The 26,948-nt window shown below is 38.3% G+C and overlaps 1 long non-coding RNA gene across 1 annotated transcript in view; it reads right to left on the bottom strand.

Annotated features, from left to right (window-relative positions):
• The window catches only part of LOC132428014 (uncharacterized), a 74,884-nt gene extending 68,326 nt beyond the window's left edge, over window positions 1–6,558 (bottom strand). Inside the window, exons 1-2 of the long non-coding RNA XR_009520052.1 lie at window positions 6,532–6,558; window positions 4,966–5,046 (exon numbers count right to left, since the gene is read on the bottom strand). This is a non-coding gene — a long non-coding RNA (uncharacterized lncRNA). The remainder of the gene's footprint in view (window positions 1–4,965; window positions 5,047–6,531) is intronic.
• Window positions 6,559–26,948: the final 20,390 nt, after the last annotated feature.

Raw genomic sequence — 26,948 nt, 5'->3', positions numbered from 1 at the left:
ATGAATTTTCTGGAAGCTCACTTATCACCCCCCAGCTTTGGCCTCTCCCAAGTACACCTCTATTCATTGGAAAGCAAGGTGTGCTGTCAGCTGTGCAGCCATTTGTACACCTACCTAAGACCTGAGTCCTCTTTTTCTTATGCCGTTTTTTAGTCAAAATGCCTGCTGTCCTGTTTCTCACTTGAAAGTTATTCCATCCTAACCTCTCATATTACTTTTTCCTATTTCTCTTCTCCTTTCTCTGATATCCTTCAATTTCCCCAGTTTCTCTTCTTAACTTCACCCATTAACCACAGCATTGCTCAGGTTCAGTACATATCCCTCTGCTTTAATTTCTATAACTGGAACAATGGTAACCTCACTCTTTTTTCCCTATTTGGAGAGAGACTCAGGAATAAAATGGCATCTCATCAAGGAAGTCAATCATTTCTTATTCGAGTAGTCATTTTAAAGTGATGACTGAGTCTTTGACTTGTAAAGGAAAACTTAGACCTGAACATTAACAACACAGAAGTATCTTCAAACACTCTGTATATGTAGAAGATTTTATGGAAATCTCTGGATTTGGGGGAGGGGAGCAATGAAGACCTAATATGAATATTTTGTCATTGTTATTAAAATTAAAGAAAGAAGTGTAGTTCCATGTTTCAATGAATGGATAAAGGTATAGGAAATCCCAAGGAACAGAGAGGAATAAGAATACAGGGGAAGTAAGAAGTTAGGAATGGAAGTGACCATAAAATTTTAACTTGCTAGGGTTTTCTCTGTACTAACATAACCATAACAAGGAGGCTGCACTTTTCTTAGAAAGCGGAATAGAGATTTAGGACAACATCATCTATTTATAAGATTTAAATTACAACAGTTTTTAAACTAGCACCAGAGTTCATACAAGTCCAAAATAAATATGCACTGCTGATATTGTCTTCAAGGCACCATCTCTTCAGCAATGACACCTCAGTCTGCCCAATAGCAGGCTTATAACTTGGAAACATCTTCTCACTCCTTCATCCCCTGCCCCGTATCCATTGTATAGCTAAACTGTGCCAACACCACAGTGGGTGACCGGGCATGACCACAGTAGATTCAAATGTGATCAGTGATCAGTGTGTTGTTGCAATACACCAATTTTAACCTAAGACAATCCAATCCATCTGTGAAAAGGAACAATAAATTCCCATCCTTACTTTTCATCATGTAAACTGGCCAAAATAAATTAGATTGGTGGAACCATTTGTTCCCATCTGGTTGTCACAGGACATGTAGAGTCAGCAGTTTTCTTGGACTTCATCTTCCCTCTAGTTCTTATCCTCTCTCCCATTTCTTTACTACCAGATGCCTGAAGTAGCCTCCAACTTATATCCATCTGTCTCCCTCTTGCTTTAACCTCTGTGATTAAACTGATTTAGATTTAGGTTTAGATCCAGGGAAATTGAGCCATGTTTTCACCATTTGTTGGTCTCACCTCAGACCAATAAATAATCATTAGTATACTACCACATGTAAACAGGAGACAAAGTAAATGCATTTGATCTAAATATTTAAGACATTGGTTCTTGGTAAATACAAACTCTTTTCACCTCTGACTACATGTGTTTGAGCAGACATTGGATGAGGGGAAATGGATTGGGGAAGTTTTGTATCATATTTTGGGGAAAAGAATGCTAAAACTCTACCACTAGGCCATCTGGAAATTTTGAGTTATCCGTACCAGAGACTAGAAGATCTAAAACTTGCATTCCAGGGGATTGGGCATTGCTCTCTGTGTACCTATCAGCATGTATATGTAGACAAGCACTCAAGGGAGACGGGGATTGGGCAGCTGGTTGGATTTACTGAGACATCTTGAACTATTTTTTGAATGTTTGGGGCTTGGCAAATAAATGCATTGTGCCCCAAGCACCTTTTTCCCTTCATTTAAAACCCATGTGTATTGGAGAAGAAATTTAATCCTTATGCTCCTGATTCACTTACATTTAACCCATCAAAATCCAGCTTAGTGGGAACCATTGGATGCCCATGAACCTTCTGAAACTTGTGTAATAAACCACTTGGAGCCGTCTGTTCTTTGAATCTCAGAAACCACAATGAGGAACTATTTTCAGTGGCTTTAGTTGGGAGAGCAAGATGGGATTTCGATTTTGCTCTCAGATTTTGCCACAGCCAACAAATTCTAACTTTGGTCAACACATTGCCACGCCTTGTATTTAGTTTTTGCCAATAACCTGAAATCCAGGGACCACCATTTTTGAAAAGTCAACAAATATGGACTGAGAGCCAACTCCAGCTATGCGCTGAGCACTGTGTGGGTCTCTGGCACTGGGTCCTGATATCCTCACCAGTGGCCAGCCTCTCCCTGCTCTGGATCTCTAAGTGGTTCTCTTCCCCTCTGTTATAGTCTAAATGTATAGGAGATACTGTTCATTTATAAAGAGTAGTGGAGAATGATGGAAAAGAGAATAATATCAGGAAATAAAATCCTGTAAAGGTAAACAGAGTATGATAACCTATACACTACTGACACAAATTATGGGGACATTTGCGAAATATGACTGAAGTTCATACAATCCATATGCTCACCCAGAGTTTTATCTTTAGACTACTTCAAATGTAATGTGGAAATTAAGATCACTTTTGACTAACTTAATTATCTACATCAGTTGGTAGTAGATGAAGGAAGAATAGTAACTAACATGCAAGTAATTATTATCCAGCTTTGGCTTTTGATTCCTCTGTAACAATCACAGGTAAATTCAAACACGTAATCTCTTCTTTGCCTGGGCCTGAATCTCACTAATATGTGAGAGACAGAGACAGAGAACAATTTATTTCTAGCTCACCTCTCCCTGTTTTCTTGCCCAACTGGATACATGGTAGGAGAAGAAGCCAGGTGGTCTTGACCTGTTCACAGATACCCTGTTCACAAGTAGTCAGGAGTTAGCTTTCCTCCCTGTACTATAAGCCAGGCCTTAGAATTTCCTGACCTGTGCCTATGACATTCCCAATATGGTGTTTCATTAAAATCAGAGTGCTCATAAACATCGTTCCTGGAGCTCACATTTCCCCCTCATCCCTCAAGGCACACCGTGTCTTTCCCGTGAGTCCCACAACTCACAACATTTGGAGGAGAAAAGAAGGTCCTGAAGGTGTTTTTCCACCTTTCCACTGAGACTACTGTGTTATTTATGCCCCTTCATTTCATCCAGAACCCTACTCTGAGCTACCAAGTTATTAAACATTCACTAATTTCAAGACTCGTGAAAGTACAATTTCCAGAAGGACAGTAGTTTTTATCATCCCTCCTTGGTCTCTGAGTAACTTACACCATCAAAAGAGAAAGGGCTGAGGTTTCTCTTGCTAATTCAGTACCAAAATGGAAAAAAAAATAATAATAATTTGAACTCCAGAAAGATAAATAAAAATTAGATTAAAGAAGGAAGTTCCTGAGTTGGAAGAGACTACCCATTTGACTAGAATGAAAATGAGATAAAATGACACCAAGTACACAAATTCCCAACACATTGTCCTCACATGAGTTGATTAGTCTGAATTCAGCCAGGAGAGCTGTCATAGGAGGGGTACTAAAGGACCCAGATTGACCTGGGTCCAAATCACACCTCTACCTTTTACTACCTATGTCACTCATCTTTATGAGCAACAAGGTTTATCACCTACAAACTAGGAATAATAATAACTTCCTCGGTGTTATCATGAAGACTGAATGGTCTATTTATTTAAAGTGTCTAGTGTAGAGTTGGTACAGAGTGGAAGGTAGTAGAATGGTAGTTATAAAATATCTAGCTCGCATACCTTGCTGTTTTTCTGGAAGATTTCATTAGTTGTCTTTTCAAGTTAAAAATCGAAAGTTATTATTAAAAATCAAATATGTTACCTAGAAGAAATAATAATCTCTTTCAGTGATTGCCACCTTGACATATATTAGTATGCCAGCCAAGCTTTCTGATGCTATAAGGACATGAGATAGGTAGATTTTAATGGCTAGAAGGAAAGGGGAAAATTTTGGAACATAGTTATGCTGGTGTTAAATGATAAATTGAAGGACATTGCATTTTTAAGAGTTTATTTGAGCAATAACTGATTCAATTTGGGCAACCAGAAGTGATTAGAAATGCTCCAAAAGCAGGAGCTAGGGAAAGACTTTCATAGAGAAGACACAGTGGCAAAGCAAGGAAATTATTTGATTGGCTGTAGCATAAGTGGTTGCATCATTTGGGAAAGCTTAGTTGACTACTTGTGATTGGTTGTCCTTAAGCTTCAATTTCATAATCTTGAGGCATTACAGACTTCAGTTTGCTTACACAGGCTACTAAGGCAATAAAGCCACCTCAGTCCAATGGCCTCCTTGTTTAAATGAACACTATGAAAGCAAATTCAAGTGGGCATTTATTGTTGAAATTCCAGGAAGTCAGGATGCCAAATGAGAGTGGGGAGGCAGAGCAAAGGGAAATGGAAGAAAGGATGAGAAACTCTGCATAAGGAGAAATTTCATAGTTTTGCTTAGGAGCCCAGGATCAAATCCTGCCACAACCTGTGCTTGCATCACTAGTATACCACCTCATCCACGTCATCATTTGCCTTCTTGTGCAACTCTGCCTGGAGCCTAGTTTCTTCATAAGATCCCTTACAGCAGCATATATAGTAGGAACAGAACATATGTGGTTGGATGATCCAGGGACTCCAGTAGGAGTTCTAGACACCTGTGGATCAACAGACAGCATTCCCAGCCCTTATCAAACAGGGTCTTTGTATTTCTCTTTTGCGACAAATACAGAGCGATATAGTCTCCACTCAGGAACCTTTGACAAGTCACAGAATATAAAATAACTGCTTGAGCCTTACTACCTAAATGATGAGCGTTGTCACACGCACCTGCCTCAGGAAGCAGAGAGGAGGCAATGGAATTCTAGCAGCACAGGGAGATTAAAGGGTTTGGATAAGTGGTACCTTAGTGATTATTTTCTGGAAACTGATAAATTCGCAGACCACATCAAAGTTTCCCCTCCTGCTAAGCGGGACGTTTTCCACCTATGGGCACATTGGTTTTATGAGAAAAGTATTTAATGGGAGACCCACACATTTCATAATGGCCTTCAATTCTGTTAGGAATTGCTTTACATAAGATGGTGTCAAGCTATTCTTCAGGCCTGCTGAAGATAAAAGGAGTTTTCTAAGATGACTGCAAAATGAACATATTTTAAATGTCCATCTTAAAGCTCTGCAAGAGAAGGAAAATGTGCCTATCACGCAGACTTTCGTTGTGTGTTTTTCTTTCGTGTTTCTTTCAAGATCTGATGATATGAGAGATGGAAGACTAAGAGAAGGAAACTCTTCACCCAGTCTTCCTGAAAAGAATGCTCTTTTGAAAAAAGTTTTCCTTAGAGCATAGTAAGTATATTGGGTTAAACAGTGGGTCCAAAGGCTATAAGAAGATGCTGAAACTAGGGCCATATTATTCTCCCAAAGTCTCAAAGTTTTCTTGGCCAAAATTATTTCTTTATTTCTGTTTGACTTATATGTATCAAAAAAGAAAACTTGATTTCTTCTATTGAGGCCTAGATAGTTTCCCATGGACCACTTCAATACAAGGTACTGTACTGAAGCCTGATTATTCTTCTAGGATGGGCCAATTATTGACCACTCACCCCTGCTCCATTCCATTTTCTGCCATCTATGCCCTGTCCTGCTCTCTGGTCATCTGATCCCCACAGATTTCTTTATCCATGTTCCCTTGGCAGCTGGTTTTAGATGTTTTGGGTTTAGCCAATGGAAGACACTGACAAGTTATTTAAAAGTAAGGGCAAGAGGTGATGGCAGCAAAATGGTAGAGTAAGGACTTCCAAAAAATTTCCCCTCCATAAGAGCAACCCGCCCCCAAAATTGCAACTGTCAGAATCAATTTTTCAGAATTCTAGAAATTAATCAAAGACTTGTAGCAATCCAGTAGCTTTCACTCAAGAAAAACAGCTGAATCTCTGTAAAAGCAGCAACTTTGACCCTGGTCCCATCCCCACTCCCCCAGCTTAGAGGTAGCCTTGAAAAATAACATCCTGCATTCCTGGCACCTGACAGAGCAGAATGAAGCTGGAGCTCTTTCAAAGACTCATTCCCAAAGAGCAATCATTTGACCTATCTCATGGTTCTCTAGTAGATCCAATCAGAAAGCTTCATTTTCACTCAAAAGTCTTTATTTCACCTGTCTCAGAACTTGCATAGTGCTGAAAGCCCCTGGGGATAGGGACATTTTTTTTAAATCATGTATCTGGTAGTGTTTTAATATACTGTCCAAGGCAATGTGGGGAAAGCAACAGACAATCAAAAGGATTAAAAAGAAAAGCTAGACAATGAGTTGTCTAAAGGGGCTTGTAAAGGCTTCAACTTAGTCCTGGAAATCTGGAAGGCCAAGCCTAAGCCCAGGGCTATGCCCATGTTTACAAAAGACCTGAGAAGGCCCTGGCTGACCTTGAGGCTCTGTACAAGCAGGAAATCAGTGAAAACAACCCAAATACTCACCAATTGATGAATGGATAAACAAATGTGGTATACCCATACATTGGAATATTATTCATCCTTAAAAAGGAATGAAGTAGGGCTTCCCTGGTGGCGCAGTGGTTGAGAGTCCGCCTGCCGATGCAGGGGACACAGGTTCGTGCCCCAGTCCGGGAAGATCCCATATGCCATGGAGCAGCTAGACCCGTGAGCCATGGCCTCTGAGCCTGCGCATCCGGAACCTGTGCTCCACAATGGGAGAGGCCACAACAGTGAGAGGTCCGTGTACTGCAAAAGAAAAAAAAAAGAAAAAAAGGAATGAAGTAGTGATACATACTATAATATGGATGAACTTGGAAACATTATGCTAAGTGAAGGAAAAAAGACACAAAAGGCCATATACTGTATGATTCTATTCCTATGAAAAAATGTCTAGAATTGACAAACCCACAGAGATAGAAAATAGACTAGTACTTGCCAGGGGGTGGAGGAAGAAGACAATGGGCAGTGACTGCCTATGGGTATGGGATTACTTTTTGGGGCGATGAAGACATTCTGGAATTGGATAATGGTGATGTTGCACAACCTGTGACTATATTATAACCACTGAATTGTACATTTTAAAATGGTGAATTTTATGTTATGTAAAATTTTATGTGAATTATAGCTCAGATTTTTTAAATGTGGAGGTGGGGAGGTTGGCATATTTCTTCTCCCCTTTCTTACTTTTCAGTTAAGCCTTTCTGGAAGCAGACATGTTCTTCTACATCTATATTTCCCACCAAACAGTCCCTTCTTCATAGCTCCACCCCACACTAGGCTCCAGGAACACTTTTTCTTCTCCTTGCCCCTTGGTCTAAAAGTGGTAATGGTGCCCCATTCTTGCTAGTCTCTGGGAGCCTCAACTTCTTTGTTTCCTTAAGCTTTCTGACACCACTGGAAGTAGTCCCTTCATTAAAGGCACAGACCATCTCAGTGACTTCTGTTTCCTGGTGAGAGCTGACTGTGAAGCCATGTTCTCTGAAGCTCTGATTCTCTGGAATGGGCTACCATGGAGAATGGATAGGACAGTAGGATTCTCAAGGAACACTGATGTTTTCCAATATCCTGTTTTCCCATTGTCATCCCATTCTCTACTCCCTTGAGAGATTTCATCGCCCACAATGGCTTTAGCTATCACTTCTTTACATATACTACTCAGTTAGGGATTTCTGTCTCTAACTAGATTCCTGAGTTTTAAACAAACCTTTCCAACGGCACATGAAAATCTCCCCATGAATGTCTTACAGATATAGCTCAGTATGCGCACTTGGCAGTTTTAGTGAATGGTACCACCATCTGTCCTCTCATTCAAATTAGACACTTCAACACTATCTTCAAGTCTACTCTCTTCCTCATTGTCCAATCGGACCTCAAATCCCACTTATACTTTAGAAATATTTATGAGGGGGAGGTCTTCAATTCCCCTGATTTCCTCATCTTATGTTCCTACTACTAAATAGCCTTTCTACTACCAGTTTCTTCTTTGTAGGACATTTTCAAACGTACCCAAAATACCATGATCAATCTCAAGAAACTTAACACTGATGCCATAATGTTATCTAAATACAATAATAGTCAATTTTCCCAATTATCCTAATAATATCTTTAATGATTAATTTTTCCAACCAAAGTTCAAATCTAGTGTCATAGATTACAGTTATTTGTCATGTCCCTTTATTCTTCATTAACAATTCCTTGCTTTATTTTTTGGTCTTTCATGACAGTGAGATTTTTGCAACACCTAAGAAAGTTCTTCTGTAGCCAGTATCATAAATATGACTCATGTTTAAATTCTGATTAGACATATTTGGCAAGAATATAACACAAATGGCGTTGGGTCTTTCTCAGTGCATCACATCAGGAAGCATATAATGTCAGATTATTTCATTATGGGTAATGATATTCCATTACTGGTTAAGATAACATCCAACAGATTTTTTTCCAAAGTAGAAATAGCTTTTTCTCTTTTGCAGTTAGTAAGTAATTTGTGAGGTTAAACTTTAAAACTATACAAATATCTTGTTACTCAAGAACATTCCCCCAAATTATTTTAGTATCTACTGTTGCTACTTGTCTGAATGAACCATTATGTCAATGGAGACAAACTGGTTATTTTCTAATTCTACTATTCCTTCCACACTCTACTAGCATCCTTCTGTAAAAAAAACCTCTTCTTTACCCTCCTACCTCATTTTGTTTTGTTTGTTTTTGAATATTATTATTTTTTTTTTTCGGTACACGGGCCTCTCACTGTTGTGGCCTCTCCCGTTGCGGAGCACAGGCTCCGGACGTGCAGGCTCAGCAGCCATGGCTCACGGGCCCAGCCGCTCGGCGGCATGTGGGATCTTCCCGGACCGGGGCACGAACCTGTGCCCCCTGCATCGGCAGGTGGACTCTTAACCACTGCACCACCAGGGAAGCCCTCATTATTCTTTCAATGCTTAAGTTTTCCCTAATCTGGCCAGTGGGAACATCTTTAAGCGTCTCTTGTGTTCATTTGACATGTTCCCATTTTCTTGCTTTCTGAGACATTAAAATACTCCAGATTCAATTTGAATTATTCTTTCCTCATACCTCATTGAACAGAGCTAATAAACATGTGTTTAAATCATGAGCTCATTCTGATACCTTCAAATCTAATACAGAGAGCTTTTCATCTCCTCCCATTCCTTATTTCTAGCTCCTTTCTCTCATAATAAAAAACACCAAATATTGCCTCATTTGCTCTGTCATACAATTTGCACAAAGTAGTGTGGGAATTGGTACAACAATACCACAACCAACAACAAATCTACCAAGTAAAGTGTACATTTCTTTCCCATTCATTTTTGCCCTTAGACTATATCCCACTGAGCATGTACAGCAGATTTCTGTGTTCAGTTAGTTGGGTTAATTCTTTCTTTTTGTGGGGTTCTGTTATCAACTAGTTGTACAGTAGGGTTCATTTGCTTCTCTTTTTGTTCAAATTAGTGGTGTGCCCTTGTTTATTTAATTTTATTTTTAAATATGCATAACTTTTTCATGATTTAAAAGTCAAAACTATATTAAAAGTTGTCACGGCTTCCTCATCCTCTCTATCCTTTTCTCATTCCTGACCTATACCTGTTATGCAGGCAACCATTTCAGTAGCTTCTGGTTTATTCTCTCCATGTTTCTTTTTACAACAGTAAGTGTGTGTGTGTGTGTGTTCTTCTTTCTTATTTACTCCCCTTTCTTACATAAAAGTAGCCTACTATTTGTAAACTTTTTCACTTTGTGTTTTTTACTTGAAACAGATCCTAGAAGTGACTCTGAACAATTAATAGAGATCTCCCCCTTTCTTTTTATAGTTTAATAGTTGCTCTGATGTGTGGATATACCATAGCTTATTTAACCAATATTTTATATATTGTATTCAGGTTGTTTCTGTTACTTTACTCCTATAAATCATAGTATGATGAATAACCTTGTGCATATGGTTTTTGTTTGTTTGTTTGTTTGTTTTTGAGGGTTAGCTTCAGGGTCCTATTGCTTGGTCAAAGGATAAATGTTGCACAGATAATTTTTAGATACTTAGATGTATTTCCCTCCAAATAGATTATACCATTTAAATATCTACCGGCAACATATGTGCCTGTGTTATAGGCTGAATTTTATCACTCCAAATTTATATATTGAAGCCCTAACCCACAGTATCCCAGAAAATGTGATTATATTTGGAGATAGGGCTTTTAAAGAGGTGGTTAAGTTAAAATAATGTCATTAAGGTAAATCCTAATCCAATCTGACTGATGTCATAAGAAGAGGAAATTTGGACACACAATGAGATACCAGGGATGTGCCTGCACAGAGGAAAGTCCTCATGAGGGTACAGTGAGAAGGCAGCCATCTGCAAGCAAAGGAGAGAGGCCTCAGAAGAAATACAACCCACCAACAATTTGATCTTGGACCTCCAGCTTCCAGAACTGTGAAAAAATAAATTTCTGTTGTTGAAGCCACCCAGTCGGTGGAATTTTGTTATGGCAGGCTGAGCAAACTAATACAGCTAATTTCTCCACAGCTGCACCAACATTTTTGAGCATTTTTCATGTGTTTAAGGATCATTTCCCTATATTTTTGTGGAGCTTGGTGATTTGGGTTTTTTTCTCAATTTTTAAAAGTACTTTATATATTAAGGAGATAGCCATTTATTTCTGACACATCATGTTGCAAATATTTTCCCCTAGTGAGCCATTTTTCTTTTGATTTTGCTTATTTTTTTGCCATGCAATTCTTTCTTAATTTTATGTAGCAGAATTTATCAATCTTTTGTTGTTGTTCATATGCATTTTGAGTCACATTGAGTAAACATTTTCCCACACTAAAGTTACAAAAACATTCATCCATGTTTTCTTTTAGTACTTGTATGACTTGTTTATTTTGTATTTTTACATTTAAGTCTCTCACCTTTTTATAGTTTATGGTATATGGTGTAAGGTAGGAGTCAGTTTTATCTTTTTCCAAATGGTTATTCAGCTGTCCCAACACCATTTATTTAAAAAGCCTGCACTTTCTCCAGTGATTTGAAATGCCATGTTTATTTAACAATACACTTTTGTGCATACTTGAATCCATTTCTGGACTTTATTCAGTTTCTCTGGTCTCTCCATCCATGTGCTAGTACCACACTGTATTCATCACTGAGCACTTAAAGTGTGTTTTCATATCAGGTAAGATTCTTCTCCCTCATTGCTTCCCCCTCCTCCTGCCCAAGATTTCCTAGCTATTTTTGTATGTTTATTTTTTGACATGACTTTAGAATCAACTCATTTATCTCATGGGGGGCAGGGGAGCTTGTTGGCATTTTTCTTTCAACTGGATTAAATTTATATGCTAACTTGAGAAGAACTGCCATCTGAATAATGTTGAGTAGTTCTCACCAAGAACAGATGTCTTTTTACTTTCTCAAGCCTGCTTTCACCTTTTTTGGGAAGATTTCTAAATTTTCTTCATTTAGATTTTGCATGTTTCTTTTTAAGTTTTATCTTTTTTGTTGCAATCACAAATGAGTTTTTCCCCTTATGTTGTATCTTATAATTGGTTATTTTCTACAGAAATCTACTGATTTTTTTTCTTTTAATTTATTTTATTTATTTTTGGCTATGTTGGGTCTTCGTTGCTGCGCGCAGTCTTTCTCTAGTTGTGTCGAGCAGGGGCTACTCTTCATTGCGGTGCACGGGCTTCTCATTGCGGTGGCTTCTCTTGTGAAGCACAGGTTCTAGGTGCACAGGCTTCAGTAGTTACGTCATGCGGGCTCAGTAGTTGTGGCTCACAGGCTCTAGAGCACAGACTCAGTAGTTGTGGTGCACGGGCTTAGTTGCCCCGTGGCATGTGGCATCTTCTCGGATCAGGGATCGAGCCCATGTCCCCTGCATTGGCAGACAGATTCTCAACCACTGAGCCACCAGGGAAGCCCCAGTCTACTGATTTTTGTAAGTCAATTTTATATCCTACTCTCTGACTGAGTTCCTTACTAATTTACATTAGTTTAATCACTAATTCTTGGGTTTTCAAGCTTCATTATAATTTCATCTATATATAGAGATGGTTTTTCTTCTTCTCAAATGGTAATGATTAACAGCTGCAACACAACGTTACATAGAATGAAAGTAGAGGGTATCTTCACCTTATTTCTAGTCTTGGCAGGAGTGTTTCCCATGCTTCTCAATTAAATAAGATGCTACATTTAGGATATATGCACACACACACATAATTAAATCATATATATATACATGCACATATATGTAAATTGTGTAAAGAAATTAACCATCTATTCCTATTTTACTGAGTACATTTTTCAGGAATGGGTGTTAAATATTATTGAAGGTCTTTCAGCATCCATGGAGACAATCATATGATTTTTCTCCTTAAATCTATTGATAAGGTGAATTTTATTAGTAGATTTCTTCATATTGAAACTCCTGCCTTCCTGAAATTTGGTCTTGATGTTTTATTTTATTAAGATAGCTTTGGATTCTTTTTGCTAGAGTTTTATTTAGTTTTTGCAACTATAATTATAAAGAAAACTTGTCTGTAGTTCTCTATAAACTATATTATTATTATAATTATTATTAATAATCTTTATTAGGTTTAGGTATCAACATTACACTTACTTCCTAAAAAGAATTTGGAAGTTTTCCTTCATTTTCTATATTCTAGAACAATTTATGAAACATTGAGATTATCTGATCTTTGAAGGTTTGTAGAATTCCCCTGTGCAACCATCTGTGTCTGGTGTTTCTATATGGAATAATTTGTTGATTACTTTCTCCATCTTTTTTTCACCCTGGAGAGTGGTCTGTCTGAGCTTTTTGTATAAAATGGGGTCTGTTTTGGTAAATTACATTTTCATAGAGAATAATCATTTTCATAGTTTTCAAATGTATTAGCATAGAGTTTTGCAAAGTAGTCTACTTATGATTGATTTTATCTTTATAATAGTTATTTCCCTCTAGTCTTTCCTTAGTTTGCATGTTTGTGTTTTGCCTTTTTTCTTGATTAGGTTAGCTATTGGTATGTATATTTTACTTTTTTTTTTTCCCAAAACAACCAGCATTTTGATTCATTTATTAGTTCTACTCTTTTTACTGTTTTCTATCACATTAATTTATTCTTTTATCTTTATTATTTCCTTCCTTGTGCTTCCTTTTTGTTTGCTTTGTGATTTTTCTATATTTTTGACTTAGGAATTAGATTTGTTTAATTAGTTTTTTATTGATTTGAGTAATTAAGACATGGATTTTCATCAGATCATTGCTTTAATTGTATCTCATAAATTCTGAAGGGCATATTTTTCATTCTAATTATTGTTTTTACAAATTCTGCAATTTCAGTTTTACATCCCCTTTCACCCAATAGTAGTTTAATGGAGAATTGTTGTTGTTGCTTAATTTCCAGATGGAAGGACCTCTTAAAGTTTTCTTATTAATTTCTACTTTATGGCACTTACTAGGACTTTCTTTATGACCCAACATGTGGTCAATTTTTGTGAACATTCTATTTGTATTTTAAAAAGAAAGCATATACTCTATATTTTCAAGGTTTGAGATTTGACATAAATCCATAATACCTACTTTATTGATTATGTTGATTAGGTCTTTATACCCTTATTTATTTTATTGTTTTCATTCTTCTGTACTATCTTTGTTAATCTCTTTATTCTTAGCCTTTCTGAACCACTTTGTTATAGGTCTCTTTTGTTATAGGTGTGCCTTTCCATTTATTTCGTGGGATTGAGCCTTGCTGTGAGTCAATTTCAATGTATTTTTAATGAGGGAGTAATGCAATTTATTAATAAATGTTTCAATTAATTGTAATAATATAACAAATATAATTTATTAATATGACTGCTTGTTCTCAACTCATATTTTGTGTTAAATTGACTGTGTATATATTCTTTTCTCTATGTGGTTGGTTTTCTGTGCCCATTTTATATTTCTTTTGGTATTTAGGAAGTTTAGTATGTTCACTGTAGTGGCTGCCTTTTCACTAATACCATTTCGTAATGCCTTTAGTCCATTTTTTCTTGCTTGCCCTTCTACATTTTTGTCTGTCTGCTTTAAATGGAATCCTTCACTCTTACCTATTGTCTATGCAACAGTGTATTATTTCACTTTTGTCAGAACATATAGCAGTCATACTGTGCTTCCACTCTTGTCCCCATCCTTGTTTTAGGTACAGATGTACATTGAAATATATTTGACCCTCACGCTCAATCCATTCATCAGAGTTTCCCTGTCCTGGTCCTATCTTGATTGAATCATGTTCACCCTCTGGCAGATTCCTTACAGGGGAACAGCAAGTATTCTGAGTTTTTGCACATAGAAAACTGCTTCTCACAGTCTTAGTCCTAGGCGATGAGCTCATCTAGAAAGAGAATATTCCTGTCACACTTCCTTTCATTTCCTGAAAGTGTGACTCCATTGTTCTCTTCTTTTGTATGAAAAGTCTGATGCTTACTTGATTTTCTTTTCGATGTAAGTGATTTAGTCTTTTTGCCTGGAGACGTGGCAAACATTTTCTTTACCTTTAAAGTATAATATTTTCCTGGTATATGCCTTGTCTTTCACCATTCCAGGTTTATTTTCCCAAGAACACAATGGGTCCTTTAAAGATGCAGATTCAAGTCTTCTTTCAATTTTAAAAATTTGTCTTAGTTTGTAGTTTGAAACACTAGTTATTTTCCATTGTAGTATTGTTCTTTTTCAGACTTTTCTGAGCCTATTGTCTATCAATTATTTTCCCTCTGATCTTTTTTCCTTCATTCCTTATTTAATTTTCATCCTCTTTCTATTATGTTCCTCAATGTCTCATCATCTGTCATCCCGTGAATACCTTATAATTTAGCCTCTATTTTTTTAGATGATTTTGTCTTTTCCTTCCATTTCTTTCCTGAGTTTATTCAACTCTTATTTCACATTTTCCCTGGTTTTTTGTCTATTTCTGTTCTAAACTTTAGAACTTCTGATTTAAGATTTCTTAAAGATTTCTTTAAGATTTCTTTCATACTTTCAAATGCTTGTTTTAGGATATTTAATTCAATTTGGGTGTTATCTTAAAGTTTTCTTCAGCTTCTTGTTTGATTTAGATAGTAACATTTGCATCTGCTGAAATGTTTGGATTCTCGTATTTTGTTTTCTTAGTGGCCTCGTACATATGTTGTCTGCCATTTTCTGTTTATATTTAAGTGTTTACATAAAAAGTTGTATGTAGGCACAATTATGGTGGTTGGGTGCCTGACAGTGTTTCTTAGTTCAAGAGCACCCTCTTCTGTTGGTATAGAAAAGTGTAGTTTCTTTCACTGATGGCACTTTAAGGAGGAGGGATTGGTATCCCTTCTGATTTTTGAGATTCACTTTCGTTTAGCAGAACAATCTCACTTCCTTATTTCCCTTCTCTAACGAGCTTCCAAAAGCACCCCTACCAAGTGGTCCTCTCTCCTCCAGAAGTGATGCCTTTCCCACACTACCAACCCCTGTCTCATGCACTGTCAAGCCCTTCCATTCAATTCCCAGAGAACCTGTACTTCCAGCTACCTGGGCTCAGCGCTGTTCTCATTATTTTTCACTCACTTGTGAACTCCTCTTTCTGAGCGTTATTTTATCAGTGACCAGACCCATCTCCTCTTTTCCCTGTGTCTTCAACCTGGTTCTTTGTTCCAGCATGAGGGGGTCTGTTGTTGACCCTGTTGGACTAGTGTAATTTGAAGTTGGGAGTATTCTCTCTCTCCTAGTTATTTTATATGTATGTGTGTATATATGTATATATATAATACATATATATTTATACATATATAATTTACACATATACATATAATTATAAATATATAAATATGCATACCTATTAGAGAGACAGACAGACAAAGAGAGAGAGACTCTGGAAGTCTTTATTGACTCAGGGAATTCCTAAAGCTATTTTGACCATAAGAAAACTAAGTTTTAGGGTTACTAATGAAGCCTTATTAGAGTCAGGTCCCTTGGCTTCCAGACCAGTTTTCTCACTAACACCCCATGTGGCCTTGGACAAGTCACTTAACTTCCCTGGATGCCAGTTTTCTTTCAGTGGAAGAATATCTGTAAGTGTCTTGCCATTGATATTCAACAAGCTTTAGACTCCTCCATCCCTCTTACCGTCTTGGCTCCCTTCCCCGTATGACGCACACAAATGGAATTAACTTGCATCTTACAACTCAGAGGCGTCAGCATCACAAAGAAAACTAGCCCAGTGTTAACTGAGTCTTGGCAAAATGCAAATATTAACTTGCTTCCCCTGCTGGTTTAAAGAGAATTGAGGTCTCTGTTAATTCAATTTGTAGCCCTCCCAGGGCTGAAGGCTCAGTTCGGAGCTGCCACGTGTCTGTGTTGCATTTCTTTTACAAGGTCAGGATGTTCCCTCTCAAACACACAGAGTCCCCAGCAAGACCAGGGAGAAGCCACTGCCACAAGTGCCTTCCCTTTTCTCCATGCTCTTCTGGGCTTGGGGTCCTGCCCTTAAACAAACTCCCACTCTATGAAATATCTCCACTCCTAAAGGAGACCATAATTTTAAATAAACCAAAATCGGGAAGAAGCAGGGGAATTGCAAGGGTAAATGTGAAAACATACAAGGTCACCATAACCACTCTTGCTCAATAATGAGAATTTATGCAGTGCTCTCAGTTTTCATGTGGCTAAAATAATGATACATACTCCCCACTCATAGTGGCTGAAGAGATAATATCACAGATGATTCATCCCAGTAGTGCCCTCCAGAAGTCATCTTGCCAATGCCCTTGCCTCACTATGAAATGGCCCTCACCCATTATAAACAGATATGAGTATTAAGTGGATAGAGAGAGCCTCCTATTCTTAAAGCTGTCAAGGTCAGGAGATGCGTCTACCCCCTCAGTCACCTGCTCGCGGGTTCCCACCACTTTGACATTCAGGAAGCCAAGCAGAAATAGACTTCCTTTATCAGCATCCAATATCCAGCCCTATTCATTCCAAAACTGTATCCAACTGTCACTCGTAGGCTTTCTATCTCTCTGCATCTGCATCCAGAACACTGGCTGCAATGGTGACAACAATATCAGGCCAGCACACACACACGCACACAGACACACATGAGTGCACACACTCATATACACACATGCACACATGCAGATATCCACCCACCCATGTGTGCCCGTGTAGTTAGGTACAATGTCAGAGAAAAGAGGAAAATATGTTAAAATGGAACATATCCTTGGAGAAAGGATTGGAAAACCAGAGGGAGAAAGAACAGACCCACACAGCCCCCTGAGCATCCAAATATCTCATCTAATTTTACCGTCTCTACTAATCCAGCTTCATTCCAGAGGTCAAGAAGGTTATTCTGATCTCACTCTCTGGCCAGCCTCTTTGCAAAGGAAAACAGAACAACATTCAAACATGAATCTGATCTTAATTCTAGTGCATAGAATCCTTCATTGGCAGGAAAACACTTGAGGCCACATGAAGCTCTCAGAATAGCTGACTGAGGTTAGAGGAGATACATTAACCATACTACTGCCAAAGATTGAATACTTTTTGTTATTTTTATCTTCTTCTAATTCAAAAAAAGCATATTCTATCTAAAAGCTATGAATCTCAATGCATCAAACATTACCAGGCTTGTGGTATATGATGACTAATCTGTTTACCAAACCTGGAGACATCAGGCAAAAATCAAGCCCCCAAAAGGTGGCTCAAGGTTAAAAGAGGTTTGACATTCCATATCCTCCCCGACACGGCCCCAGCCCACCTCTCGGACGACAAATCTTTTCCACTATCTCCCTACATTCCACTCTGTTACAGACCAATTTAATCACTCACGTTTTCCAGACGTGTTTCTTAGAATATTGTTCTCAAATGTCTTCATATCTCTATGTCTCTTCAGGGCTTGGTAGAATATCACCTTCTCTGTGGAACTTTCCCTGGATCTCTAGCTGGAAGAAATTTCCCCTTTCACTGAGTTCCTTTTCTAACTTCTTATCACACTTGGCACATTCTACTTGGTAAAATAGCTATTTACCAACATGTCTTAGCTTAGCTGAGCTGAGAAATGAGAAGCCAATGAAGTGTTCTAAACAGGAGAATAAGGGTCAGATTCGTGTTTGAATGACTGGCTCAGTTGAAGATGGAAATGCTAATATCTATGTGATATTGGAATAGCAGGAAGGTCTCTATGCAAAGAGGAATAATACAGGCAATGTAAACCATTGTAAGCCAGTCTGCAAATGGCCACCTGGTAGAAGCACTTAAGTCCAGTCGTGACCTTAGCACTATTTTGAACTAGAACTACAACTAGTTTGAAATGAGTAGGAGGTATAATAACATAATGGCCAATCATCAACTCAAGTAATAGAGAGAAAATGGCAGAATTTAGATATAAATCCTAGTCTTGCTGTGCAAAAAAAAGGTAGTAGGTCACTTCTCCAAGTCTCTGTGTACTTGTCTGTAAAATAAAGATACAAAGGGTGGCTAGTCCTTAGAGTTACTTTGAGGACTCAATGTGGTAATATACACAGAGTTCTTGGCATCACCCCTGGATTACAAAGGGGACTCAATAAATATTCACTGACTGTTTTTGAGGAAATAAATATTCAATAAATATTAGTAAGTAAAAAGGAAGCCCTTTAAATATAATCAACTGGCCTTTGCCACTGAAGCAAAGACAGTCTAAAACAATTAGAGGAAGAAGAACAAAAACACCCCAAGTTAGAAGAAGGAAAGAAATCATAAAGATCAGATCAGAAAAAAAAAGAAAAAGAAATGAAGGAAATGATAGCAAAGATCAATAAAACTAAAAGCTGGTTCTTTGAGAAGATAAACAAAATTGATAAACCATTAGCCAGACTCATCGAGAAAAAAAGGGAGAAGACTCAAATCAATAGAATTAGAAATGAAAAAGGACAAGTAACAACTGACACTGAAGAAATACAAAAGATCATGAGAGATTACTACAAGGAACTCTATGCCAATAAAATGGACAACCTGGAATAAATGGACAGATTCTTAGAAATGCAAAACCTGCCAAGACTGAATCAGGAAGAAATAGAAAATATGAACAGACCAATCACAAGCACTGAAATTGAAACTGTGATTAAAAATCTTCCAACAAACAAAAGGCCAGGACCAGATGGCTTCAGAGGCGAATTCAATCAAACATTTAGAGAAGAACTAACACCTATCCTTCTCAAACTCTTCCAAAATATAGCAGAGGGAGGAACACTCCCAAACTCATTCTACAAGGCCACCATCACCCTGATACCAAAACCAGACAAGGATGTCACAAAGAAAGAAAACTACAGACCAATATCCCTGATGAACATATATGCAAAAATCCTCAACAACATACTAGCAAACAGAATCCAACAGCACATTAAAAGGATCATACACCATGATGAAGTGGGGTTTATTCCAGGAATGCAAGGATTCTTCAATATACACAAATCAATCAATGTGATACACCATATTAACAAATTGAAGGAGAAAAACCATATGGTCATCTCAATAGATGCAGAGAAAGCTTTTGACAAAATTCAACACCCATTTATGATAAAAACCCTCCAGAAAGTAGGCATAGAAGGAACTTGTCTCAACATAATAAAGTCCATATATGACAAACTCACAGCCAACATCGTCCTCAATGGTGAAAAACTGAAAGCATTTCCACTAAGATTAGGAACAAGACAAGGATGGCCACTCTCACCACTCTTATTCAACATAGTTTTGGAAGTTTTAGCCACAGCAATCAGAGAAGAAAAGGAAATAAAAGGAATCCAAATCAGAAAAGAAGAAGTAAAGCTGTCACTGTTTGCAGATGACATGATACTATACATAGAGAATCCTAAAGATGCTACCAGAAAACTACTAGAGCTAATCAATGAATTTGGTAAAGTAGCAGGGTACAAAATTAATGCACAGAAATCTCTGGCATTCCTATACACTTATGATGAAAAATCTGAAAGTGAAATCAAGAAAACACTCCCATTTACCATTGCAACAAAAAGAATAAAATATCTAGGAATAAACCTACCTAAGGAGACAAAAGACCTGTATGCAGAAAATTGTAAGACACTGGTGAAAGAAATTAAAGATGATACAAATAGATGGAGCGATATACCATGTTCTTGGATTGGAAGACTCAACATTGTGAAAATGACTCTACTACCCAAAGCAATCTACAGATTCAATGCAATCCCTATCAAACTACCAATGGGATTTTTCACAGAACTAGAACAAAAAAATTCACAATTTGTATGGAAACACAAAAGACCCCGAATAGCCAACGCAATCTTGAGAACGAAAAATGGAGTTGGATGAATCAGGCTCCCTGACTTCAGACTATACTACAAAGCTACAGTAATCAAGACAGTATTGTGCTGGCACAAAAACAGAAATATAGATCAGTGGAACAGGATAGAAAGCCCAGAGATAAACCCACGCACATATGGTCACCTTACCTTTGATAAAGGAGGCAGGAATGTACAGTGGAGAAAAGACAGCCTCTTCAATAAGTGGTGCTGGGAAAAATGGACAGGCACATGTAAATGTATGAGATTAGAACACTCCCTAACACCATACACAAAAATAAGCTCAAAATGGATTAAAGACCTAAATGTAAGGCCAGAAACTATCAAACTCTTAAAGGAAAACATAGGCAGAAGACTCTATGACATAAATCACAGCAAGATCCTTTTTGAACCACCTCCTAGAGAAATGGAAATAAAAACAAAAATAAACAAATGGGACCGAATGAAACGTCAAAGTTTTTGCACAGCAAAGGAAACCATAAACAAGAAAAAAGGCAACCCTCAGAATGGGAGCAAATATTTGCAAATGAAGCAACTGACAAAGGATTAATCTCCAAAATTTCCAAGCAGCTCATGCAGCTCAATAACAAAAAAAAACAAACAACCCAATCCAAAAATGGGCAGAAGAGCTAAATAGACATTTCTCCAAAGAAGATATACAGACTGCCAGCAAACACATGAAAGAATGCTCAACATCATTAATCATTAGAGAAATGCAAATCAAAACTACAATGAGATATCATCTCACATTGGTCAGAATGGCCATCATCAAAAAATCTAGGAACAATAAATGCTGGAGAGGGTGTGGAGAAAAGGGGACACTCTTGCACTGCTGGTGGGAATGTGAATTGGTACAGCCACTATGGAGAACAGTATGGAGGTTCCTTAAAAAACTAAAAATAGAACTACCATATGACCCAGCAATCCCACTACTGGGCATATACCCTGAGAAAACCATAATTCAAAAAGAGTCATGTACCAAAATGTTCATTGCAGCTCTATTTACAATAGCCAGGAGATGGAAACAACCTAAGTGTCCATCATTGGATGAATGGATAAAGAAGATGTGGCACATATATACAATGGAATATTACTCAGCCATAAAAAGAAACAAAATTGAGTTATTTGTAGTGAGGTGGATGGACCTAGAGTCTGTCATACAGAGTGAATTAAGTCAGAAAGAGAAAAACAAATACCGTATGCTAACACATATATATGGAATCTAAGAAGAAAAAAAAATGTCTTGAAGAACCTAGGGGTAAGACAGGAATAAAGACACAGACCTACTAGAGAATGGACTTGAGGATATGGGGAGGGAGAAGGGTAAGTTGTGACAAAGTGAGAGAGTGGCATGGACATATATACACTACCAAATGTAAAACAGATAGCTAGTGGGAAGCAGCCACATAGCACAGGGAGGTCAGCTCGGTGCTTTGTGACCACCTATGGGGGTGGGATAGGGAAGGTGGGAGGGAGGGAGATGCAAGAGGGAAGAGATATGGGAACCTATGTATATGTATAACTGATTCACTTTGTTATAAAGCAGAAACTAACACACAATTGTAAAACAATTATACTCCAATAAAGATGTAAAAAAAATAAAAAATAAAAAAGACAGTCTCTTCAACAAATGGTGCTGGAACAAATGGGCATATGTACCAAAAAATAAATCTCAACACAGACCTTACACCCTTCACAAAAATTAACTCGAAATGGATCCTAAATCGATGTGTGAAATTCAAAACCATAAATCTCCTAGAAGATAACAGAGGAGAGAACCTAGATGACCTTGGATTGGTGATATCTTTTTAGATACAACTCCAAAGACACAATCCATGAAAGAAACAATTGATAAGCTAGACTTCCTTAAAATTAAAAACCACTGCTCTGTGAAAGGCAATATCAAGAGAATTAGAAGACAAGCCACAGACTTGGAGAAAATATTTGCAAAAGACACATCTGATAAAGGATTTTTATCCAAAGTACACAAAGAACTTTTAAAATTCAACAATAAGAAAACAAACAACCTGAATTTTTAAATGGGCTAAAGACTTTAACAGACAACCCATCAAAGAAGATATATAGACAATAAATAAGCAGATGAAAAGAGATTCCACATCATATGTCATCAAGAAAATGCAGATTAAAACTGCAATGAGATACCACTACACACCTATCAGAATGGACAAAATCCAGAACACCCACAACACCAAATGCTGATGAGGATGTGGGGCAACAGGAACATTCATGCACTGCTGGTGGGAATGCAAATTGGTACAGCCACTTTGAAAGACAGTTTAGCAATGTCTTACAAAACTAAACATACTCTTACTGTATGTTCCAGCAATCACACCCCTTGGTATTTACCCAAGGAGTTAAAAATTTGTGTCTGCACAAAAATGTGCACACAGATGTTTATAGCAGCTTTATTCATAATTTCCAAAACTTTGAAGCAACCAAGATGTCCTTCAGTAGGCGAATGGATAAATGAACTACGGTAGGTACATCCAGACAATGAAATATTATTCAATACTAAAAAGAACTGAGCTATTCAGTGCTTTGTGACCACCTAGAGGGGTGGCATAGGGAGGGTGGGAGGGAGATGGAAGAGGGAGGAGATATGGGGATATATGTATATGTTTAGCTGATTCATTTTGTTATACAGCTGAAACTAACACACCATTGTAAAGCAATTATACTCCAATAAAGATGTTAAAAAAAGAACTGAGCTATTAAGCCATGAGAAGATATGGTGGAAACTTAAATTCATATTACTACATGGAAGAAGCCAATCTGAAAAGGCTACATACTGTATGTATGTATGTCTAACACAAATGACATACTTTGGAAACAAAAATATCATTCGTTGCCAGGAGTGACAGGGGAGAGAATAGGCAGTACACAGAGAAATTTTAGGGCAGTACAAATACTCTGTATACTATTATAATTCCATTATGCTTTTGTCCAAACCCATACCCCTAAGGTAGACTACGGACTTTGAGCGATTATGATGTGTCAATGTAGGTTCATCTTTTGTAAAAAATGTGCCTTTCTGGTGAGTGATGTTGGTAATGGGGAGGGTATGCTTGTGTGAGGCAGGAAGCATGTGAGAAATATCTATATAATTTCGTTGTAAGCCTAAAACTGCTCTAAAAAGTAGAGTCTTAGTTTAAAAAAAATTAAAAAGTAACATACCAGAAAAATAAAAAAGAAAAAGGAGAACATAAAGATGATACTATTCTGCATGGCCCATTATCCCCATCAAGGCTAAGGATAGCTGTTTAGAAGGGGAAAAAAAAGTGACCCCCACAAAGGCAATTAAACATCCCTAAGCAGACACAGGTTTGGTGGAACTGGAGAGCATGGTGGGATCCTGCTGAAGGGGCTCAGGACTAGGGGGAAAGACTTCTTTATCATGGTCCAGACTCTGATACTAATTGATGTGCAGATTTAAGCAAGTCACAACATTTTTCCAGTCCTTAGATTTTTTGACTTTAGAAATGCCAAATTGTATACTCCAAATTCCTTTAGCTCTCTTTCTCTGAGGTTGTGAGATGAAAGCAGACAGTACCTAAAGACCCTTGAAACCCAATGTAAGTGACTTTTGAGAAAAAGTCTGGTTACAGTCCAACAGCTGAGGCAGGGGACTGAACTAGAGAATCCAGATGGACATCCTTTCCAGCCAAAGACTTTATGCTTCTGGAAGGATTGAGGTCATGTTTGTTTCAAGAGGGTCAAGGGTCCTGTACAGCAAAGACCTTCCATAGAGAGGAGAGAGTACCCCTAACTCGGTATCTCCAATAGGTGTGACCATTTTTCACTCTTCCCCTTGCTTCATTGAGACCAAGTCAGATCACAGCAAAGAAGAGATCTTAAAAATGTCACTCTCCTCCTCCTTGTATTTCAGAAGCCTGCCAGAGATGCCCAAAAAGCAGTTTAATGTTTTTTCATGGACTTAGAAAATACAGTCCTTCTCTTCTTCCCTGGGTCCAGGGAAGCCTCCCATCTGGAGCTCTTATCTTCAAAACTTGCAAGGGATGAGCGCTGTTGATTCACAGTAGCGCTCCATGTGATTTAGACTCATAAATCGAGAGATTGTCTAGGAGTAAACTGCACAGAGCCTTAGGCTAGACGCAGCAGCCCTGGTCTAATCCCCTTGGTCTAATCCCCTTGGCTAACAGGCTCTCCTGCTCCAGGGAATGGCAGGCTGGACTGCCTCATGTGCAAGTCTCAACATTATTCATGATTTCAGTCTATTTCTAGTGGGGCTTTGGGAGACCGTCCTCTCAAACCAGAGTCATTTTGAACCAACTTATCTTCTCCCATCCAAGGATAAACAAAAGCCAGCTCTGGCATTTAAGAAAGTGTTCTCAAATATATCAAAATCAACTGAAGCAAACGCTAAGTCCCTTGCCCCTTCCAGGGCCTGCCATTACTGGCTGGGGGATCTTTCTGGCACCAGCAAGATGGATTCCCCAGTTGTACTTTGACTCAGAATCTCTCCTCTAACACAAGACAGAAACCTGGGGCCTGTATTTTCCAGGCATGCAATTGACAAGAACAATAGAGCTGTATTAAGTTCAGGTTACATATGGGGGCACATTAGTTGAGCCCAATCTGTGGCTCCCCAAGGAGGATGAGTTTAGAAGTTCCCTAGGAGGGCTATCAGGTGGCTCTCTGACACTAGTGCTCTTTTTTAAACTGCTCAGCAAATACTAGCTGTTCCAAGGGATCATGTGGCTTCTCGGATCTCCAGGCTAGAGGGTTTGTGTCTCATTTATACTTCCTGGAAAGTGTCAGAAGCTCATGGGCAACTGGTGGAGAAAGAGAGAGACCAAGGGCAGTGTGACCTCAGTCTCCTAGCCTGGCCCCTCACGGGGTACCCAGCACTAGGGTGTCATTGCAGAAATTCATGCTTGTGAGGTTTGGTTTCTATTTAGGTGGTTCATCTTTCAGTTCTTCTGCACACAGTTTCAGGGAGTGTTCGGCCTTTCTGAGGTGACTGTTGAAGCCTGTGGAGTATCAACTCTTCCAGGCAAGGCCTTTTAGGAGTTCCCTCCCTCTATTATGGTGCCAGCCCTAAGTCTCCTTTCTGCTCAGCTTCACATTGACTTAACAATTAATTTCCCCTTGAAATGTGCTGTTGTCTCTGAACAGTCTGAGAAGGAATGAAGGTTTATGGAGCTTGCTCTGCTAAGAAGGAATAAGCATGGGATGGCAGCTATCAATGGCTGAACTCAGAGTTGTCACAAGGTCCAAAGATCTGATAGTCTGCATGGCACTGGGGTACAGGAGAATGGCCAAGGAGGGTGTCTTAGTCTGTTCTGGCTACTGTAACAAAATACCACAGACTGGATGGCTTATAAACAACAGACATTTATTTTCCCCAATTCTGGGAGACTGGAGGTCCAAGATCAGGGTGCTGGCATGATCAGGTTCTGGTGAGAGTCCTTTATCAGGTTGCAGACTGCCAACTCCTCATCGTGCCCTCAGGTGGTAGGAGGAACAAGGGAGCTCTCTCCAGGACCTCTTTTATAAGAGCATTACTCTCATTCATGAGGGCTCTGCGCTCATGATCTAATCACCCCCCAAAGGCCCAACTTAATACCATTAAAACAGGCACTAGGATTTCAACCTATGAATTTTTCGTGGACACAAACATTCACAGTAGCAGGGGAGAAATTAAAAAAGGTGTATTTAGGCCGAATATATGGAATATAGTTATCAGGGACACAAAACATTTTATATACATAGCTATTTAGTTCATGCTATAAATCTGTGAAGCAGGGATCAGGACACATCAGGAAACAGGCAGAAGTGGGTTAGGAGGTTTGCTCAAGTTCACATTTAAAGAGTAGCAGAGACAGGATCTGACCCCAAGGCAGTGTGTCCCAAAACCCATGATCTTCTCGTGATACCAGTGAAACTCCCTCCCAGGAGAACCAAAGTGAGAAGATAAGTTCCCAGGCCCCTGCAGCATTCAGTGGGCATATGGCATAAAATGTGGAAAGGGGTAGATATCACCAGTTCTGTGAAAATCATTTCAATGAATGCCCATTTGGTAAAAGCTAATTCCCTGAAAGGCCAATTGGCTGAAAGAAAATTCCCAGGAAGCCAGTTTTTAAATCAATTTGCCAAATAACTAATTCACTAAATTTACCAAATTCATATGTTGTGATGTTTAATTGTTTTCATAATTTCTCTTTCTGGTAGTTCATTTTTAATGTATAGAAATGCAACAGATTCCTGTATATTAATTTTGTATCCTGAAACTTTACTGAATTCATTGATGAGTTCTAATAGTTTTTTGGAGGTGTCTTCAGGATTTTCTATGTATAGTATTTTGTCATCTGCAAACAGTGACAGTTTCACTTCTTTCAAATTTGAATTTCTTTTATTTCTTTTTCTTCTCTGATTGCTGTGGCTAGGACTTCCAGTGCTATGTTGAATAAAAGTGGTGAGAATGGACATCCTTGTCTTGTTCTTGATAATAGAGGAAATGCTTTTATCTTTTCACTAAGAATTGTCTTCTAACTAATTCTGATTCCTTTGGGATGGTTTTGAATCT

This window comes from Delphinus delphis, chromosome 7, assembly GCF_949987515.2.
Source record: "Delphinus delphis chromosome 7, mDelDel1.2, whole genome shotgun sequence".
NCBI classification, from domain to species: Eukaryota; Metazoa; Chordata; class Mammalia; order Artiodactyla; family Delphinidae; genus Delphinus; species Delphinus delphis.
This window is presented reverse-complemented; position numbering and strand designations above follow the sequence as displayed.